The sequence below is a fragment of the Phascolarctos cinereus genome, unplaced genomic scaffold (assembly GCF_003287225.1).
Source record: "Phascolarctos cinereus isolate Bilbo 61053 unplaced genomic scaffold, phaCin_HiC Scaffold_726;HRSCAF=1367, whole genome shotgun sequence".
Taxonomy (NCBI): domain Eukaryota; kingdom Metazoa; phylum Chordata; class Mammalia; order Diprotodontia; family Phascolarctidae; genus Phascolarctos; species Phascolarctos cinereus.
The window spans coordinates 342869296-342888620 of NW_027556098.1; the positions used below are offsets into that span (position 1 = coordinate 342869296).

Consider the following 19325-nt stretch of genomic DNA (forward strand, 5'->3'; position numbering starts at 1 on the left):
TATATTCAACCCCCAAGACTCTCCTAAGTGACAGGCACACATCAATCAGTCAGTCAATATGCATATTATGTGTCAGGCACTGTATATCACCAAGCGACTTGACTATTGGACATTTTGAAATGGTTTTCCATAAGCACCTTGACATTCACTTAACAGAACTAATAATTGTTACCCATAAACCCAGTCTTCTGAACTTCTCTGTTTCTGTCAAGTGTACCAGCACACTCCTAGACACCCAGTTTTACAACTTTAGTGATATCCTCCACTCCTTGGCCTCCCTTACCCCAATGTCCAGTCAGTTGCCCAGACTTGTCATCTCTACTTTCACATTATTTCTCATATCCATTTCCTCTCTACTCACATAGCCGTCACTCTAATTAAGGTACATATAACATAATTACCTCTTTATTCTCCTAGTTGATCTTCCTATCCCAAATCTTTCCTCTTTCCAATCCATCTTCCATATAGATGTCCAAATTTTCCTGAAAGATTGATCTGAGTCACTTCCTCCCTAAATGAACTCCAATAATTTCCTATCTCTCCTAGGATCAAACTCCTTTGGTTGGCGTTTCGCGGATTGGCCCCAATCTACTTTTGTAAGTTTAAATTACATAGCTCCCTTTCACACACTTTAGCATAAATGAACCTGGTCTTCTTGGGTTCCCAGCCATAACAACCAATTTCCTGTCTCTGTGGCTTTGCACTGGCAACGTACCAGGCTTGAAATGTGTTCTCTTGGTACCTTCACGTCTTACAAACCCTACTTTTCTTCAAAACTTAGCTCAAGCACCACGCTCTCCTGCAAGAGGCCTTGCTCTTATTCTCTGAGCTGCTGGTGCCTTTCCCTTTTAAAATGGCCTTGTGCTTAATTTAATTTGTATAGATTGTATAGATTGCATATATAACTATCTTTGTACATTTCTGTATCCTTCAAAAGAAAATGAGCTCATCCAGGGCAGGAACTGTTTCAGTTTTTTGTCTGTACCTCTAGTGCCTAGCAGAGTGCCTTGTACATGATAACCACTCAAGAAGTGTTAGTTGAATTGAACTGAATATGTATGAGGTTACAGGATAAATACTAAATGCATCCCAGAAGAACTCTGGAGAAAACTGGTTCAGGAAAACAGATTAGATTCCATCCAATACTAAACAAGACAACCAGAGCTTTCTTCATAAAAGTAGAAACAAATACAACGAAATATCAAAGACCTCAATAAAAAAAAAAGCTGATAAAGGTGACCTTGCACTCCTAGGCTTGAAAAAATATTATAAGGTGATTCTCATCACAGTTGTCTGGTACTGGCAAAAACCAAAAACAAACAACAACAAAAAACAAAACAGAAAAAGAAATCAGAGAAACAGAACAGAGGTTCCAGACATCCAACTACATACATAAAAAGACTGATGTTTTGCGAACATAAGGAAATACATTATTAAATAAATGTAACTGGAAAAATACATTAGCAATTTGGTGGGAAACAGATGTATATCCATATCTCATGTCTCATACCACATAACTGAATGAATTCCATCTATGTGATGGACTTGAATGTGAAAAAGGAACTAGAAAAAAAGGTTGCAGAAAATGCAGTTGTGTTTTTATCACAAATGTGAAAGGGATTTTTAAAACATGGTTATCCCTATCTCACCCAGGCTGAGATGGCAAGGGTCACTCTGAGCCCAATCCCACTACTGATCATCATGGAAGTTTCGACATTCTCTTCTTTGCCCTGAGTTTGATTGCCCTTCTTTACACAGCCCACGGGCTCTCAATACCTTGAGGCTCATCATATTGATTACAGACAGCACAGATACGCAACTGGCTGGAGTCCTATTGCAATTCAGAACATCCTGAGTTCAAATTATCCCACCAGTTACAGCCTCCCCAACAGCAGAGATTATAGGCATTTAGCACCACATCAGACAAGATTTTTTCAATTACATAATGAATTATTTTTTACCAGATGGATGCATTTAACATTTTAAAGTATTAAAAATTTTATAAAACAATGAACAATATGGCCAAATAAGAAGAAAAATAACAGATTGGGGAAAATGCTTATGGCAAATACAAAAATCTAACATCTGCAATAAGTAAAGAACTATTAAAAATGTGCAAAGACAACTCCCAGTCTCTAATGGATAAATGGTCAAAAGATAGAAACAGACACTTTTCAAAGGAGAGAAGACATCTAGGAAGATAGCTAATCTCTTGAATAGGTCCTCAATCTCACTTATAATAAAAAACTGAAGCAACTTTAAGATAGCCTCTCATGCCCATTAAGCTATAATGAATTATTAAAAGCAATGAAATGATTCTGGCAATATTTTGTTGAAAGAAATACACTCAGCTATTATTGGTAGAATTGCAAGCTATTAGAATATTTGGAGTATCCATCTGGTAGTACTAAGTAACAGTTACAAAATATACTTTAACCATTTCACCAAATAATTTCATAGTTGGGAACAGACCCTAAGAAGGTCATTTAAAAGGGGAGAAAATCATTTAAATATTTTAAATAATTGTAATACATTAATGTAATAGAAAACTATAATGCCATTAAGATCAATAAGCATGATGAAAATATAAAGGAATTTGCGATTTTGCAAAGCAAGAACAAAAAGGGGAATTAGAAAAGAGTGCACACTAATTGCAATCATATAAGAGGCAAAAATGAATAGTAATGGATGGATAAGGAATCCTGATAAATTCTTGAATGAAATGACTCAAAAGTTAAAATATTTTAAACATTGAAATTAAATTACTTAAATGTAAACAGTTGCTAAGAAATATGCACTATATGGACTCTTTTATAGTGTTTATATTTTTTTCCAAAACAGGACACACAATAGCTTGGAAATGATGAAGAGCATCTCTTTCTCTGAAACAGAAAAAAAAACACAAGAGGATAACTGTTGTAATAAGGCAATTTGGAGATGGTGAGGAAGCAATAATAACAGATAGATAGGATGAAAATTGAGCTCTGATCTCATTAAAATAGGAGGCAGAATCATTTCATGAGTATTAGGTAAGTAAAAGCCAGTTACAAGGCTTAAAAAAATAAATATAGACAGCAATACTGATGGACAGATATGTAGGTAGGTATACAAATAGGTAGGTAGGTAGACAGATGAATAGATAGAGAAATGGATAGATAGATAGGTAGACACATGAATAGGAAGTAGACAAGCAGATAGATAAGAATTTATTAAGCATTTTGTACCAGGAACTATGTCAAGCAATGGGAAAAGGCTCCTTCAAGGAGCTCCCACTCTAATGGAAGAAGACAGCACATGAAGGGTAGCTAACTAGAGCAAAGGAGTGTCAGGGTAGAGGGAAGCTCCATGGTTTGGAGGTGACCAGGAAGTGAGGTGGAGGCCTGAATCTGGGTAAGACAAGGTGAAAGTTGACCTGAGACTAATGTGGTTCCAGAGGCAGATTCCAAGTTTCTAGGGACAACAAGGTAGGAGAAGGTGGCTAGAGAATTCATAGTATGGTTTGGTTTTGATCAGGAAAAGTATGGAAAAAGTTTTCAATAGCCACTGTGGGAAATGTAGCAATTAACTCTTGTCATTGATAAGACTAGATCACTATGTCAATGCTAGCAGATCTGTTCCATTTATAGCTTATTTCTTGTACGACTTTCAGTTTCATCTACAAATGTTTTCAGAACAATCTGGCCTAGTTGACTCTCACACAGAGGCCTCCACAGACTCATTTCCCTCACTTATTTTCACTATTTTGTTAGGCAATACTGCTTCTACTCTTCTTGTTATCCCTCTCTGCAGTGTTTTGCAAATGATCATGTACTCTCAGCCAAGGCAGGCTTTGGCTATCGTGGCAAGGGAACAGAGTTTGCCGGATGAGGTGGTTTGGGGGCTCTTTCAAACATCCTTTCAATTAGTTAAATGTCTGTAAGAAATTGTGATAGAGTAAATGATTTTGTTCATTTCCTATTTTTCAGAAGTTATCGCTTGTTTCAGCAATTTGGGTTGGAGCTTCCATCCTTGCTCAAAAGATTTTTTTCTCATCTTTCCTCTTCCATCTAATTTGGTGTTGATTCTGACCTTTGTTCGAACCAGTTGATAATCTGATTGCCCATAGAGCATTGTGAATTTATGCCTATGTTCATAACCAGTCATTTCCTCTGTGTTAAGATAGAGTCAATTTGGTTTTAGGGTTTTTTTCCCCCCAGATGATTAGTGTTCCTTCCAGTACATTGAAACCCTCTTCTTGAAGATGTTAAAAAAATATATAGGCATGAGATTTCTAGTGCTCTATAAGCACTTTGACTTTTTATTCTTTTATATAGAACTATATTTCCCAAGGTAGTTTCTTCTGACCTACTCTGTACCCATGTTTGTGCTGAAGTAAGTGAATATCAAGGTAAACCAGAGTATCATGGTTGAATTTGTTTGGAGGACCTTGCCATGTTCCTCATAGACCTTCTATGCCTACCTAGCCCACTTCTCTACCTATCGATATCTATGTTTTGTTATTGTTGAGTTGTTTCGGTCATGTCCAACTCTTTATGACCCCATTTAGGATTTTCTTGGCAAATACACTAGAATGGTTTTGCCATTCCCCTCTTTAGCTCATTTTACAGGTAGGGAAATTGAGGCAAACAGGGTTGAGTGACTTGCCCACAGTCACATAGCTAGTAAGTGTCTGAGGCCAGATTTGAATTCAGGAAGATAAGTCTTCCTGACTTCAGGCTTAGAACTCTATCCACTGTGCCACCTAGCTGCATGGACATGTGCATATGTGTGCACACACGCATTGTGTGCCCATAACATGTTAATATAGTTACTAACCTTTGTTTAAAGGGCCAAAAAACATATAGAATTTAAATGAGAAAACCAATACGTAGATGTGGAGGCATGTGTGTGTATGCACACACACACGCGTCTCTGTTCCTGCTTGATTCTTGGAGCCATACTTCTGACATTCCCTAACTTATCTGCTTCAGGTTGGTTTCTGATTAAAAATTGATAAACCTTTATCTTTGACCTCTGACATGTATAAAGCTTTACTACTTGCGATGACTATGTTTCTTGGTGATTATAATTCTTATTCTTCAAGATGTCCCTGGTGCAGGCCCCAAATAATCTACCTAGTGATCCCAAATGTGAGAAGTGAAGTAAGCTTACTGCCCCCAAGGCCCGCAGGAGTGCCACATTTGTCCAGCCTTTAGTCTCCTGGCCAGTTACCTCTCAGGGCCCTCTACTGGGCTGGGCAATTTGTTTGATCATATTCAAATGCTGCTCAATTTGATTCAATTACTCTTCTAGGTGAGAAGTGAAGTAAGAATATAACTCCCAAGGCTTATAGGAGTGCCATGTTTGTCTAGCTGTTAGCTTCCTCACCAGTTATGTCGCAGGGCTCTCCATTGGGCTGGGCAATTTGCTTGGTCAGATTCAAATACTGCCCAATTTGATTCAATTACTCTTTACCTAAAAGAAAAATATGGTTATTATGATGACAGGACATCCACAAAGAATAAAGGCTCCCAGCCAGTTATCTGACAGTGCCTGCCAAACTGGGATGAGCAGTTCCTGGCAATCTTGAAAATGATTGGAGGTGATTGGAGCAGATCACCACAGCTCTCTAATTTGTTTGGGGGACTGGCTCAATTCCTGACCACTACTATCTTTTCATCTGAAACCCACTGAGGGAACACTGATCGATGTAAGCAACTGTATACAAAGGCTTTTAACAGAGGTGCTGAAGATTTGGATTTTGTTGTTCCCAGTTAATGATGAATTATTTACTAAAACTGGAGGGAAGAAGCTGGGGGGAGGAGAAGCAGCCTCTAGAGGATGAGTAGGTAGCTATTTTGTAAGCTTACAAAATGTTCAAGTGAAATATAAATTTGTGAAATTTCTTAGGTGTGGTTCATGCATGTTTGTCACAAAGGATAATGCACGATAACTAAAAAGGCAAAAGAGACTTTAGTGTTATTTTTGCTTTCTCTAACATCTGCTATTTGCTTTCCCCTGGTATGATTCATTTATCTTTTTCCCCTCGCCATACATGGTTTAAACATAGCTACTCTATTCACCACAAGTATTCACAAATACTTTGGACATATGTCTCCATTCCAGCATACACACACCATCATGGGCTTAACTGAAAGGTAGTGTGTCTAATGGATAGAGTCCTGAACTTGAAGAACTCAGTTCAAATCTGACTTCTGATACTAATTAGTTGTTGGGATCCTGGGCAAACCACTAGACTCCTCTAAGCCTCAATTTCCTTATTTTTAGAGTGAAAATAATAATACCTGTAATACCTACATCACAGAGTGATTTTGAAGTTTAAATGGGATGAAGAACATTGCAAGCTTTGGTGACATGTAAAACTCAGATTATTGTTATTATCAGTGAACCTTCATTAGGGAGCCATCATGCTCCTTAATGTGACTGCTATTAGAAGCATCTTGGGGAATGAGTTGACCTCAGAGTCAGCAATACCTGGTTTCCAGTCTTCCTCTGACAATTACCAGCCACGCGACCCTGGATGAGTCAATCATCCTCTTACTGCACTTGGTAAATTTTTAACAGTTTATGTGGCAGAATAGTTGCAAGCGGCATTATAGTTTTTTTCGTTAGGAGTACCCAACATTGATGAAGCTGTAGGTCAAATAAAACACACACAGAGGTATACAGCAACTATACACACCACCTTAACTAAAACATACATATTTTCCCGAACTTGAGCATAACAATTCAATTTCATTCAATTCAGTAAGCACTTAGTATAATAACAGCAGCTAACCTTCCTACAGCTCTTTAAGCTTTGCAAAGAGCTTTACACATGCTGTCTCATCTGATCTTCATAAAGTCTCTGCAAAATGGGTGTTGTTATTGTCTCCATTTTACATATGGAGAAACTGAGGCTGAAAGAGATTAAGGGACTTGTTGAGGATGACAGACTTACCAAAAGTCTAAGGTAGGATTTGAACTCAGATCTTCCTGACTCTAAGTCCAACATTGCAGTTGGACTGCCTCTCCTAGCTTCCCTAAAGTATGTGTCTGCTGTTCAGAGCATCCTGATAGGCCCTGAGTGAGAAACATAGTTTAGATAAGATATAGTTCTGCTCCTCATGGAACTTCTAGGGGGATAAGGGTCAAACATATATGACTGTAACACACACCTTTAATAAATGTATTTAGAGAGATTAAAAAAATAAAAGCACAATGTTATGTGAGGTTCAAGGAAAAGTAGGGATAAGGAAACACTCTTGGCACTCACTGGATCACAGATTTAGGCTTGGAAAGAACCCAGAGGTCATCTAGTCTAACTCCCTCTCATTTTACAGATGAGGAAATGATAACCAAAGAAACACAGGCTCATAAGTATGCAAGTAGGATTTGAACCCAGGGCTTCCTGACTCCAAATCCAATCCTCAATCCACTGCCTCCTGGGGCAGACAAATCATACGTGTCACATAAAGTACATAGAAGTTTGGAGAAAACTGACCACCAAAGCATGTAGTGTATCTGCATACCATCCCCTAAGCAGTGTTACCACATTGGGGAGCTGCCAAGCAAGGTTATGTCCATTTTCCCATGCCTTCCACAGTCACTGCAGATGGGGACAGCTCCGAACGCTTGTGATGGGGGTGGAGGCTGAGGAGAGGAAAGGTGAATAAGCATTTATATAGCATCTACTATTTGCTAGACACTATGCTATGTTCTGTTTATAAATAGTAACTCATTTGGTCCTAGCAAGAACCTTGCAATATAGGTGCTATTATTACTCCCATTTTCCAGTTGAGGAAACTGAGGCAAACAGAGATCAGATAGTTCTCCGACCTTGATCCAATGTACAGATTCATGAGGCTCAATTCACCCCCTTCATGATGAGAAAAGACTATTTGATAGTCACTGGAAAAAATTATCCACACCGAAATGGCAGGGGCGGGGGGGAAAGAGGGAGTACGTACTTCTTTGCATAAAGGCTGAGGATCCGCATATTCCCTGACACCCTTCATACATGCCCACAAATTCACCTGTATACATCCTTTATTCATAGAACTACCTAGCAGCCTTGTACAGTTTCTAAAACTTGATCAACCCACAGCAATTTTACCCAAGGTTTCCTTCCCACACTTCTCTGTGTCATCTCGATGACGCATTTGAAGTAGATGAGAGCCTGAAGAAGTTCCATGCCAGGACTTTGGACTCAATTTCTTTTATCTTAATTTCATTTATTTTTCTTGGACCCATGACTTCCTGTATGTAGGGTACTCCCAGGGTAGAAATGCCCTCTACCAATGCTAATTGGCAGCTGTAGCTTTTAGTCTTAGAGTTTTCTGGGGACATTGAGAATCCAAATCATTTGCTAGGGTCACCTACATGGCTACTTTGTAGCTGGGGCAGAACCTGAATTTGTCTTTTTGATGCCTAGGCCAATTCTCTATCCACCATATCATGCTAACTTCTCAATTTTTGACATTAGAATTCACATTTTCTTACATTTCAATTTCCTTTGGGCCGATCTGATTTCAAAGTACAGGTCTCATGAGTCTGAGTTAATCCTTCTATCAGCAGATGATTTCTGGAAGAAAAGAAGGAATTACATTGTCCAATGGCTTTGACAGAAAGTAAGACAGGGGTGGTTCTACCACCATGATTGTAAAAATTATTTACCTCTCTCCGTGAAAACACCATGAACCAAGGCATAGTATTATTGGGCCAGCTAGATGGTACAGTGGATAGAGTGCCCCCTGAAGTTGGGAAGACTCATCTTCCTGAGTTCAAATCTGGCCTCAGACACTTACTAGATGTGTGACCCTGGGCAAGTCACTTAACCCTGTTTACCTCAGTTTCCTCATCTGTAAATTAAGCTGGAGAAGGAAATGGCAATCTATTCTAGTACCTCTGCAAAAAAAAAAAACCAAATGGGGTCACAAAGAGTCATATATAACTTAAAAACAACTGAACAACAACAAAATAGTGTTGTCGTGAGATATACCAAGTGCACTTGGGATCTGAAGCACTCCCCTTCTGTCTCCAGATCATCCCCCATATATGGTTGTCTAGACATAAACTTGACACTACCTGAATCCTCCTAGAGCAGGGGTTCTTAAACTTTTGGGGGGTCATAGACCCATTTAATAGACTAGTAAAGCCTGTGGATCCTCTTTTGGAATTATGTTTTAAAAGGCATACAATAAATACATGGGGTACAAAGGAAACCAACTATATTGAAATAAAGATGTGTTTCCCCCCTGCCATCCAAGTTCATAGACCCACCGAAATCTGTCCACAGATCTCTTGGGGGTGAGCAGACCCTAGTAAGAACTTTAGGTAGATGATTACAAATTAGTTGCAATTGGAACGGGTCCCTAGAAGATGACACTTTTAAAGAGAGTGTGATGGTTTTATTATGATAATTAGAAGCATCCCTGGCTTCTGATTATTAGATTAGATTGTGAGCTCTTTGAGGGCTGAAACTGTTTTGCCTTTCTTTATATACCTCATGCTTAGTACAGTACCTTGCACATATTAGGCTTGTTAATTTGAGTGACTTGAACTAATGGAAGAGACCACCATTCTAGAAAGCAGAACACCCAAGCTCCCTTACTGGGCTTGTACTTTATCAGAGCTGATCCCCTTTTGCTGCTTTCTGCATCTTAACCCCTCTTGCCAGTAAAAAATGAGGAGACTTTATCCTTCCTCTCAGTCTGATGTCACTGTAATACCATGCAGATGAATTGGATAAATTTGCAAGACGATATGCTCTTTGGCGGCAAACACAGCAAAAATATAAGTTATCATTGCTGTTATTAGTCAGATGAGGGAAAGAGATGTTTACTGTTTCAGGAATGTTCCAGGCAGCAGGTAGCAGCTGTCAGCACGGACTGACACGGCATAGAATTGCCAGGCTCTCTGGCAGTCCAAAGGGGAGAAAAAGACAGTGCTGGACAGGTAACTGTTTCCAAGGAACATGTAAAGATGTTACCTTCATCTCAACACCAGCTGGGTTCCTGGATAATTATATTTTAAGCAACTCAGAGCATAAAACAAACAGATTCAACCTGGCATCTGGGGAGCCAATTTCACCCAGGCATGCCTAAACTGGCCTTTCTCACTTCAGGGTGTGGGAGAACACAAGGCTTTGTAGGTCCCCTTGGGACTGCCAGGCCTGTAGCTGTTGCTCAGCTGTTGGAAAGATGCCAGCTCTCAGGTCTGTTAATGAGTGCAGTAGTGTCTGGCAAGAAACTTGCCTTCAAGTGAGTGTGACTAATCATGAATCTTTTCAATAATGCTGACAATCCATTCTTCTCTCTCTCTCTCTCTCTCTCTCTCTCTCTCTCTCTCTCTCTCTCGCTCTCTCGCTCTTGCTCTCTCACTCTTTGCTCAATCCTGCTGAAATAGGAGAAAATTAGCCTCATTCTGGAAAAGGCAGGAAATGATAAAGAGCCCCTAAAAGGTTTCCAGTCCTTGGTGCTTGGGGGTTGTGCAGCGAGTGTAATTATCTGACCTGGGTGGGTTTAGTAGGGTTTTTGCTTGTTTGTTTGTTTGCTGTTGCTTAGCCAGTCACCAAATATCATGGAGAATCTTAAAGGCTATGCTCCCCTATATGGAAGAGTTGTGGTCTTGGAATCAGAATGCCTTGGGTTAACATCCTGCCTCAGGTAGGGTTTTACTGGCTTTGTGGCTCTGGGTAGGCCATTTAATCTCTTTGGGCCTCAGTTTCCTTATCTGTAAAATGAAGCAAGAAGGGGGTAGGGTGGGGAGGGAAAGTGGACTTAATGACCTCCAAGGCCCTTTTCAGCTCTACACTTTTGAACCAGGACAATAGCTACAGTGTAGTTCCATACTATGACACACTGTCAGTATATGGAGGTTAACCTTCCGTTTCCTGTCGAAAGGCTATATTTTCTTTGAGAATGTTTCTGCCCACTTGTGAAAATGTGCTAGCCCTTAAATGCACTGGCCTTCTTCGATGAGGCGAGATGAGGAAAAAAGGAAGCAAACATGTCCTCACACCCACTTCTTTCCGGGCCACCAATTTTACAATTTCCCTTTGCTTGTGAAAGCAGAGTTCTGTATGAAGGTCATGCAGAGAATGGGTGCTCCTTGAGGAAAGGGATTCTCTTACTTTCGCCTTTAGACACAGTGCATAATTCAGGGTCTGGTGCACAGTAGGCATTTAATAAACACTCGATTGATTGACTAAACGTGTATGTATGTGTACCGTTATTGGCCAGGCTATCTGTTGGTTACTGGGCTGGAATCATTTTAGTCTTCAAGATAACTGGATGCTGTACCAAAACTGTTTAAAAGGCCCAATAATTATTTAATGAAGCTGATGGAGTCATAAATGATGACCAGTTCTCACAGAATGTTTCCAACACAAGTTCTTAATAGCTGGGCCAAAGGATATCAGCTTGGTCAGATTTGAGCATGCCCAAACAGGAGAGGAGACAAATCTCAGTAGCTGAAAAATCCCAAGGCAGCTTTTTGTTATTGCCTATTTTATTTTATTCTTTGAAATTGACAAGTTGAATAGTTTTTTTTTTCCTTTAAGATTTATTGGTTAGATGCAAATATGTTTTGCATGACTGCACATGTATAACTTACATCAAATTGTTCGCCTTCTCAATGAGGGGATAAGGAAGGGAAGGAGGAAGAGAATCTGGAACTCAAAATTTTTTTTAAAATAATGTTAAAAATTGTTCTTACATGTAACAGAAAAAAAATATTAAATTTAGAGTAAAAATGAAAAATGATCCATATAAAATTAAAACAACAACAATAAAATTTATAGGTATCTGTATCTCCATGTGTCTCCATGCTCTATAGAACTTGTATTAGCTTAGCCCTTGTGGGCAAAGGAGATAGGGACTGGAACAGGACCAATGATTTCATTGATAGAAGAAACACCTTAGAAAGGAAACTCCTTCTACCAGTGAAAGCTGATATCTTCTCTACAAATAACAGTTTTAGAGAGCTGCCTAAAGCACTGAGAGGTTAAGTGACTTGCCCGGGATCTCACAGGCCATACGTGTCCAAGTCAAGACTTGGAACTCAAGTCTGGTTCCAATTTTGCCCCTGCCATATTTGACAAAGAGCTCTAGAATTCTCCTTGTAAATGGCTGGATTGTTTTCTTATTCTTTCTCCAATGGGGTTGAATTAGATTCCTCTAATATTCTTTTCCAGTTTTATCTCTATGATCCTATGATGCCTCTTTATTAGTAGGAAGTAGCATTTTCTTTTTAGTGGTTCACCACAAAGCTCCCAAGTTCTTTTCCCAGGCCATTGAAGAGAAAGGCTGACCCTCAGAGATCCATGGCCCACCTCCATCATTCCATCAGTAGCAGAATGTGGATAGAATACTTTACAGTTGACCATGGACTTTCCTCGCTTCTGTGACTCAGATAAAACAAGTATTACTATCTCCATTTTATAGATAAAGAAAGTGAGCCTCAGAGAAGTGACTTCTCACAACTAGTCACTAAGCTGAGCTGGAGCTCTTGGCTCAGTTTCTCAACTTGAAGTCCTGCATTATTTCCATTCCTTCTCACAATCACATTCTTCTTAGAAGTATAATGAGTCAGAAGTATGGCTGAGTCCTTTGAGTGGCAAGAAAAAACATTGAAAATGGTGGCCATCAACAGGCAAGTCAACTATTCTAATAAAAGACAGGATGGGAGATTCAGGGACAACAGCAATTGAACAAATAAAAATAATGAGGGTGATTATGATTGGGACCATTCATTGGTTTAGGGAACTTTTAAGTCCTTTCTCTAAAGTAGTAGTCTAGTACGCTGAGGAGTATAAATCATTTTCCCCTGGGCAAAAGTAATGACTAGGTGTCAGAGGCAGGACTTGAACCCAGATCTTACTGGTTTCAAGGCTAGTTGTCTATCTATTATGCCATGCCATCTCCAGTGATGATGATAATGATGGTGACGATTCACTTTTGTAGAGTGCTTTAATGTTTATAATGCATCTTCCTACCAATCACCCTGTAAAACAGGAAGTGCTTGAATTATTAGGACCTTTTTGCTAATGAAAAAACCAAGACCCAGGGAGGTAAAAGTAAAAGTAAAAGATCAAGGCCATTGTATGGTTATTTAAATGCATGACAAGGTATATTTTTCATTGTGTGAGTGTTGGTTAAATAGTGGAGATACTATGTGACCATAATGGTCACCATGAGGAAGGATGGCTTTTCATGGCTCAGCTCTCATGTCCAACCTGCCTCAATCTTTGTCAGTTCTCTTTCCCTTTTGAAACTACTTTGCAATAATATATAATTAAGTGTGTATCTGCAACATGCATGTGTAGATATATGTATGTATGATATATGTGTGTAGATATGTATACATGTTGTACAAATGCTCATTTCAGTCATGCCTCACTCTTTATGACCCCGCTTGGAGTTTTCTTGGCAAAGATACTGGAGTAGTTTGCCATTTCCTTCTCATTTTACAGATGAAGAAACTGAGGCAAATAGGGTTAAGGGACTTCCCAGGGTCACATAGCTAGTAAATACCTGAGACTGGATTTGAACTCAGGCCTTCCTGACTACAGTTCCAGTACTCTACCCATTGTGTCACCTAGCTACTCATATATATTCATATACATACCCATATATGTATTTACTTGTGTTCCTGTTGCATTTCCCAATAGAGCGTAAGCTCCTTGAGAGCAGGGGCTATTTAAATTTTGGTTTTGTATCTCTAGTGCCTAGTACAGTGCCTATTTCACAGTAGTTGCTTAATAAATGTATCCTGAACAGAATGGAATTGAAATGAGCTGAATTGAATTGAATTAAATTTTGGTTTTTACTTATTTTACTACATATCTGGATTCATTAGCTATCACTTTGTCTTAAGCCCTTTGAATTGGGGAAATAAAAATATTTTGGGAAGGTTTTTGTATATTTTTTACATGACTGCTATGTGTTCATTGAATATTATGAATCATTTCTTTATCCTTTTACTTTGAAACCATGAAACACAGATGCAATTTGAATTTTTTAAAAAACTAAACAATATTGAAAAAAATGAAGAAAAGTTTAGGATGTTGTGTTTAAAAAAAACAACTCAACAACCCACTATTCAAGAAAACAATGCTGCTTTCTGAAAGCCAAAGCCAGCAGACCAGTGAGAGAACCCAGTGAGACAATTTAGGCTAAACGCCTAATTCAGGCCCTGGCTCTAGCTGATGATTTCTTTGTATTGACCAAGACTGGCCTGAATAGTTGTGAATAGTTGTCCAGAACCATATTTCAGAGACTCGACTGGTCAGATTAATCATGTTAGGGATGCCTGTGGGTTCCCTCTTACTGAAAGTGGCTCTGCTAGGAGTACAAGGTCCGTCTTCAGGCCTAAGGATTTCTTGGTGACAGGGTGGGTTCTACCTAACACCAATACTGTAAAATCTAGCAGCTGTTCTACTGGAATAAGCCACCAAATTCAGGTAAAGATTCTTCCCAATCCCCAACCCACCTGGGCAAATCCCTTAAGGGTTCTTAATCTGGGATCTCTGAACTTGTTTTTTGTTTTTAATATTTTGAAAGAATTGATTTCCTTTGTAATCCTGTGTACTTTTTAAAATACATTTAAAAACATTATCCTGAAAAAGGGTCCATAGGCTTCACCAGACTGCCTAAGGGGTCCAGTATACAAAAATAAAGAACCCCTGAGCTAAGAGAATCCAAGAGTCAACCTTGACTCAGTTCTCAGGATTGGAAGTCATATAGGAAAAGCGTATGCCTCTTGCCGGTCCATTCCTATGCCCTTGAGAATAGACGAAATAGACTCCTTGTACACATGCACATACACACAAGAGCCCTGAACTAGACTCCTTTTCTGAGGCAGTGGGGTATGATGGGACTGAATCCTGGCTCTGGCCCTTACTACCTGCATGAGTTTGAACAAATAGTCATCTAAAGTTTCTGGGCCTCAGTTTCCCCACCCAGATGTAAAAGTGGCCAACAAAGCCCTTTCCAGGCCTTTGATGTCTTCATCTGGAAATGAAAGATCCAGGAATGCTTCTCAGCAGGTGGAGGAGGCAATGACTAGGCTTGGTAATTGTCTCTGTACCTTTTCCCCACCCACTCACTATCTCACAACGTTGTGAGGATCCACTGAGGAGATAATACATGTAAAATGTTTTGTTAACCTTGAAGCATACAAATGGCACCTATTATCATTACGGCATTTATTATATATTCCTACTCCCCAGTCTGGGGCTGGGTTGAGCCCCTGCTCTCTACCATAGAGACTTTAGAAGTCACTCTACTCATAAATGGTCCTTTGGGGACCCATCTTCCTATGCTTTCCACCCACTTTTCACTTTCATTGTTATATTCACTGCCAAATCTTTGTATCATGATTAAAAAAATAATAATAAAACAAAACAAAACAAAAAACAGGCTTGGGGTGGAAGGAAGGAAGGAAGATGGAGGCAGAAGAAAGCATCATAACTGGGCTCTCAAGGGACTAGCTTCCTTCCTCTTCTCCTCCCACAAGTCCTCCTCTCCCCCACTTTTCCTGTCACTAATCAGTTCTTGGCAGTGGAATCAGCTGGAACAGAAGAAGCCAGCCCCAATCTTCAGTATTTGGAAGGTGATTCAGAAGAGATAAGAGATAAAGTGAGGCAAAGATCAAAGGGAGAATGGAAAGAAGGAAGAACTGGGGAAGGGGCTGGCAGTGGAAATGGTTTAGTCAGTCTCTACTGAGGGGCTTAAATGTTTCTCATAAATCACCTTTGATTTATCCCACAAAGCAGAAGTTCGAGGATGAATTACAACATTTCACGAATTGACATGTATGTACACATACTTGGCCCCCTATCTATGCTATTGTGGTTTTTTGGTATGTCTTTGAAATGCTTTTATTATGTAAAAATGTACTAGAAAGAAATTATTATGGTTACTGTTATCATATGATTATTATTTATTTTCAAGCACAGATTGCTGTTCAGTTGTTTCTTCAGCTGTGTCCAACTCTTTGTGACCCCCATTTGGGGTTTTCTTGGCAAAGACACTAGAGTGGTTTGCCATTTCCTTCTTCAGTTCATTTTACAGATGAGGAAACTGAGGCAAACAGGGTGAAGTGACATACCCAGGGTCACACAGCTAGTAAGCATCTGAGGTTGAATTTTAAGTCATAAATACAAGCTTTCCAGATTCTAAGCCAGTGCTCTATCCATTGAACCGCCTAACTGTCCAAAGCATAGATTACATGCTATTAATACTTTATAACTATAACTTTATATTATATTAATAACTTCATAACTATATAGTTAGTTATGAAGTATAGATATAGACATGTAACTAAACACTAAGCATTCATTTGCTATGTGAAGCTAGGCAAGTCACTTAATTTCTGTCAGCCTCCGTTTCCTTATCTGCAAAATGCGGGTAATCATAGCACCTACCTCCTAGGGTTGTGAGGATCGAATGAGATAATATTTCTAAAGTGCTTCCTAAACCTCGAAGTGCTAAATAAATGCTAGCTAATGTTGGTTTTAGCCCTTTTGATCATGTTTGCTGCTGTAGCTTACTAGCACTCTTTTTGGGCTCTCCTGGTGATGCTTTGTTTCTAACTGATGGACCGTATTAGAACTAAAACTTGATACAGTCACACATAAAGAAAGGTGGCTTTGGATAGCAGAAAGGATTCGGAGTCAGCAGACCTGGATTAAAATTCCAGCTTTGCTGCCTCCTGCTTGTATGACTTTAAGCAAGTCACTGCAAGTCTTATCTTCAACATGAGGGGAATGAAAGAGGTGACCTCTAAGATGCCTTTCAACTCCAGAGCCTCTGTTACCAAAGAGTTCAAAACGTTAGATGGAAAACAAGCCAAGCCTACGAGGTGGCAACTGACTTCATTTTACAATCCCCCAATTTTTTTTATGTGCTCTGGTTTCTCCGACAATGCCACATATTGTTTCATTTTGTTTTCTAGGTCACTCTGATTTTCTCCTAACTGGAATAGCTCTGTGACTAAGTTCCACTGCATTATTAATTTAATCAAGTTGTAGCATGCCTGGCCCTTTGGTCAGGATTGGTAGGTCTGTGGAGGCTCTGTCTCAGGTTTTATAGCCCTTATTATCTTTAGAATCTCTAAAGGTCCCTGATGTCTTCACTAATGTTATCCCTTTCACTGATGCAATTATAAATCTTTCTTCTCTCTAGCAGATGACCTTGATGAGTTGGCAGCCCAGGTGGGATGGAGCCAGCTCTTATCAGCTGGGGAGAGAGAGAGAGCTGCTTGTTAAATTTTCAGCATGAGCATTTATACCTCAGAAATCAGCAAACACTATAAATTAAGGCTTGGTTTATTGTTTTGTTGATTGGCTAGACTTAAGAAAGTGATGGAGAAGATGTAAATAAAACAAATTAAACTTAAAAACGGGTTATGGATACATTCCCCACCCATACCCCCAGCTAGTTGTTAAACATTTACCAGCACACCCCTGGGTGGGGATCAACTGAATTCAGCCTCTGAGAACTTAACTATGCAGCCTGACCTTTCTAGACATCCCCCCTCCCAAGCTTGAGCTTATGCCCAAACCAGAACAATTTGGGGAGCCAAGGAGAGCTCCAGTGCCATGGAGAGGGGCTATACAAGGAAACAAGACTTCGGTTCCTACTTCTACCCTGAAGAACTTCTTTCTATTAAGTAATATGCTGGAACACCGGCTTGCACCTCTCATTCCCACCTGGAAGTCCCTGGTAGCAAGACTGCCAATAAGACTCTGAATAGGGAATGTCAGTTTCAACAGTGCCAAACAGGTACAAGTATTTTTCAAGCAATGTTACCCTAGGTGTCACTTTGCAAGTGGATGAGGTAAGAAATCCTTTGTGTTTTTCTTTGTGCTTTCCAGTAATCCAAGTCTGCTCTCCTGGACCATTCAGCTTTCGTTTATGTTCCTTCCAGATTTTTTTTTAAAAAATAAGTTGTTTTAAAGATATTTCCTCCACTACTCTCTGCCACCTTCCTATTGGCTTCAATACTTCAAGGGTCTGTGATTTCCCTGGTATGGGCACACCTTCTACAAAAGCAGACCACAATACTTAGCAGATGGCACAGTACATGGAGTGTTTGTTGGGTCTGGAGTAAAGAAGATCTGAGTTTAAATCCAGCCACTAGCTGTATGACTCTAGGCAAGTCACTTAACCTATGTCCTCATCCTCAAGTCCTTAAACCTCAGTTTCCTCATGTGTAAAATGGATATGAGGGCAGCTAGATGGCACAGTGAACAGAGTGTTGGGCCTGAAGTCAAGAAGACTCATCTTCCTGCTTTTAAATCTATCCTCAGATACTTACTAGCTGTGTGCACGCAAATCACTTAACCCTGCTTGTCTCCGTTTCCTCATCTGTAAAATGAACTGGAGAAGGAAATGGCAAACCACTTCAATATTTTTGCCAAGAAAACCCTAAATGGGGTCCCGAAGAGTCAGACACAATTGAAAAACTACTCAACAACAAAACTGGAGATAATAACAGCACTTACCTCCCAGATTATTGTAAATATCAAATGAGATAATTTGTAAAGCACTTAGCACAGGCCTGGCCCATACTAGGTGCTTAATAAATGATTGTTCCTTCCCTCCCTTCTTCCTTCATAAGTGGTTGCGGCCAAAATAATCATTACCTGGTGGTCAATCCTCTGAGAATCAGCATCCCTACACTTAGCTAGGCTGGTTATCAGATGATCAACATGTCGTCTGTTCCCAAGCTTGTCCTCAGAACCTGGTAGAGCCACTGATACAGCTTTTAAGAACCCAGGGTCATCTCCTCTCTCCACATCAAAGTTGTTAGAGAGCCCTCTCCCCAAATTACTTTGAATTTATTTACTTTGGATTTATTTTTGCATATATTTTGTATTTATGCATTGATGTACATGTTGTTTCTGTCCCCGGTAGAAGGTAAGTTACTTGAAGGGAGAAACTGTTTATATTTCTACCAAAAAATCCCAAGCATCTTGTGCCTGACACATAGCACGCACGTGATAAATATATACTTATTGGTGAGTGCAAGGGAGTATGATGAAAAAAAAACACCCCAAAAATATGGCTCAGAATTAGGAAGTTAAATATGCTAAAGAGTAGTAGACTGGTCAGAAACATCCTTTGTACCATGAATACTTTCTTCAAGAAGAGAGACAGAAGGCACTAAACATAGCAAGCACTGAAAATCACCAAAAAGACAAAACAGAACAACAAAAACCAGAGTACCTAAACCAACAGGAAGTGACTGATTACCAATACCAATACAATTTATAACCTATTAAAACTCAGAACTGCGTTAAGGTTTTTGGCACATCTGGTACGAGGTTAGAATAAAAA

General features: G+C 39.5%; 1 long non-coding RNA gene across 3 annotated transcripts in view; it reads right to left on the bottom strand.

Annotated features, from left to right (window-relative positions):
* The window catches only part of LOC144458226 (uncharacterized), a 37917-nt gene extending 37204 nt beyond the window's left edge, over positions 1-713 (bottom strand). For all 3 annotated transcript variants that reach the window (XR_013487814.1, XR_013487813.1, XR_013487812.1), the window contains exon 1: positions 402-713. This is a non-coding gene — a long non-coding RNA (uncharacterized LOC144458226). The remainder of the gene's footprint in view (positions 1-401) is intronic.
* Positions 714-19325: the final 18612 nt, after the last annotated feature.